We start from the raw sequence: 3475 nt of genomic DNA, 5'->3' as shown, positions 1-3475 counted from the left end.
TTTCGTTACTGGGAATGCTTTTATTGACTACTAGGGAGATAGTAAAACCATCCCTTGTGTCTAATGAGGAATGAAAGCAGATGCTGGAAATAAAGACCTTCCAGGGGCTAAGGTTACCTTTCCCTAGGAAAATATTTTGAAACAATATCTGGAGACTCACCGCTTGTAAAATCAGCAGGGCTCCACTACGGGTGGATTCAAAACTGCCATCCTCCCCAGGTGCAGAGCATTGTCTGTTGGAACCTGGCGCTCCAGCAGCGGAGCAGCTGTTCACAACTGCTCCTGGGTGTCTGTGGATAAATAGGGAGGGGAGCAGCGGAGAGATGCCCAGCAGTTGCCAGCCTCAGCAGGCAGGGTAACTGCTCCATACCTCCAGTTTGAGGAAGAATTGTAACAGAAACAGTTTGTCCCCTCTGTTTATCCCTGCCCTGGGAATCACCTCCCATGCCCACAGGTTCAGCTACAAGGAGGGGACCATGACTGCATTCACCACAAAGAATTGTTGGCCATTTCTCAGAGGAACCAAATTCATATCCTTTTGTGACAATTCTTCTGATTTTTTTTTCCCCTACATTTTACCCACAGGGTTTATTTTTACATAAATTTATGCCTTTTTTTTTTTTATCCCCCCTGGAATGGCACAGTTCTACCCAATAAGAACTTGCTAAAATACATTAAATAACATTTTAGCAAGTTATTAAAGTCTTAAAGGCTTTTATTTTTTTTTAAGCAAAAAGTGTGATTTATTCCCATTTACTTACATTCTTGTCCACATAAAGATATTTATAATTTGTTTCTCTATTTGTTCAACATCCTCAAGTCCACTGTAATAGCCTCTGGAATTCCAAAAACCTTATTATTAAAAAAAAAAAAAAAAAAAAAAAGCAAAGCACGCTTTGGTTTTACCCTGAGCAGTAGTAAAACGAATTTCGGTTTTGCATTTAGCCCAGTTTGGCTCCACCTGCTGCCCAAGTTACACACGACATCTTGTAACATTCCCATACAGTTAAAAATAAAAAACTCAAAGGCGTTAATCTTAGAAAGCATCTGGAGAACGTTTGCCAGAGATGAAAACTATCCTAAGAGATCAGAAATGCTCAACGATTCCGCTGGTAAATGTCGTGTTGATAATTAAGAAAATAAGCAGTTAAATGCCTATATTGAAGACGTTCAGGGGTGACATCGCAACTCTATTTCCCAGGTGACTTTCAAGCCTGCAGTACGAAATGCAGCCCCAGTGGACATCCAGAAAACAGAGAGTTGTGTTTTACTGGAAGGACAAGTATAACCAGAAAAATGAAAATAAAATGGTAACCTTCTCAAGTTCCATGTTTCTGGATCATACCACCAGTGGTGATCTCCCAGTCGTACGCTTGGGTAAGAGAAGGGGTACTCCTGCTACTGTCCCTAACAAAACCCCAGCCCCGCGTTGCCGTGTTTCTCAGCAACATCTACCAGAGCCGGTATGCAGGTCCTGCAGTCAATATGCCTAAGCCCAGGCTCCCTGGGCATATCAAGTGGGTGACCATGGGGCACCCAGGATTTCTACAATTTCTGGGATATCCTACAGTTCAGAGCAAGTGCATTGTTTCACCGAATTCTGCCTTACACTTCCAGGTGGAAAAGACGGGACACATTTGAAGAAACTCAAGGGCACAGCAACTTTCAGCAAAACTTCTTTTTCAGGAAGAATTTAAAGCACTGGCAGACAGAAAAGGCCACTTGTAAACTATGATGTTGCATGGACCAGATATGAACCAACACAAACAGAACACAGCACCCACCCCTTGGAAACCTATCACTCCGACCACTGCATTTTGAAATGGCTGTTACATCTTCAGGTTTGTGCAGCAATCTGAAAGAGATCATGACGGGGCAGAGAGCAAAGACAACTTTTCTGACACTCCCAACCTTAACCATGGCCCAAACCAGGCTGGGAAAACCAAAATCCTCCGTTGGATTGTATGTACTGGCAGTTTATCGAGACAATTCTTTCCCCTTTCTACCAGGATGTTCCTTAAAACATACAGCAAGGGATGAGGTTCTGGTTTTCCTACCTTCATGCAGTTCTCATGCAATTTATTTCCCAACTCAAGTGAGCTGGTGTGGATTTTGGTAAACAACCTACCTTACGACATCCCTGATTGAGGCCCTCTTCAACTCTAACTATAGCTTCTAACTTAGCAACCCAAGATCGCTGTAGGGCATCTGCAGCGCCACACCAAGGCTGAGCTTTGACGACTAGGGAAGGTGCCGTGTATGTTATTTCAGCGTTTCCCCTTCCAGGCCCGTGCGTGGCAACGCGCTCAGTGAACCAGACGGAGGAACTGATGCCAGCAAGTTTTGTCATTCTTGCAGCATGTGGCTGCAAAGCATCACAGCAGTGGGACCGAGCATGAGGGAAGGGGTACGCTGACAGGAAAGCAAGGTGTAAACTTAGGAAGTAGCCTCTCTAGAAATGCCACTTTTAAAGGTCAGAAAAAAGTTTAATAGCCACTGAGGTTTAAACAAACAAAATAACCACCACCCCCCCAAACTTACCTTGAAAAAGGATCCTGAAAGTCTTGATAAGTCTCCCAAGTTCTATGCAAGTAGCTCTAACCTTGGTCTTCAGCAGACTGATGCGATAGCTAACGGCTCGTCTATTCTTACCCTGCGCAGTATGAACCCAGTATGCAGTTGTGTTTCCACCAGCTTTCCAGAGCTACCCACTTCCCTGCTGCGCTTCACAAACTTAATGCCAGACTCAACCCAGAGGAAAATTCCTCACACAGCTGAAATTACTCAAGTTATTCAGCTGCATTTAGGCTCTGTTATGATGAGCACTGTATAAATAAGAATCCTGCTCTACTAATCTGCTCCCACTCTAATGAGATTATTTGATAAAATTCATGGTCAGTCTTAGATGGATTTAGTATGACACTTTATTAAAAAGCGCAGCAATTAGCTTCATGGCCTATGTACTGCCTATCTCTTCCAAAATTCAAACTAACAACTGCCAAGCTGATGCCCTAGCACCGGAAGAGTCATGAGAGCGCAGCCTGCTATTACCACAGGCGAGTTCCAGATCCGACAGTCATGGATCACAGACCCTTCAAGTGTGTCCTTACACGCACTAGGTCAAATGGCATGGAATCATCAACCATAGGTATGAACCTGTGGCTAGGTTCTGTAGCTCCTTCTCTGATCTTTGAACTTGTTTCACGTGAGTAATTCAGGAATGTTTTGTTCTAACTGTGTATTCAGAGGTCTGTATGCAGAGTACAGATCTCAAACTCTTCAGGGTTCTCAAATAAAAAGCCTATTTGCATATTAAGAATTTTGGTGGTGTTATGGTTACTTTGGCTTTGAGAGTCTGTTCCATGTTTTGAACCCCACTCTTCACTGTGGGAAGTCTACCACGTAGCTAGTGCCTCCCTAGGAACTACAGACACCTCTGTTACGTCAGGCACAACATCCCCTTCCTTCTGGCTTA

The sequence above is a fragment of the Eurypyga helias genome, unplaced genomic scaffold (assembly GCF_000690775.1).
Source record: "Eurypyga helias isolate BGI_N326 unplaced genomic scaffold, ASM69077v1 scaffold20765, whole genome shotgun sequence".
In the NCBI taxonomy this organism is placed as follows: domain Eukaryota; kingdom Metazoa; phylum Chordata; class Aves; order Eurypygiformes; family Eurypygidae; genus Eurypyga; species Eurypyga helias.
The sequence above is the reverse complement of the archived record's forward strand: the minus strand, read 5'-3'. Positions refer to the sequence as shown.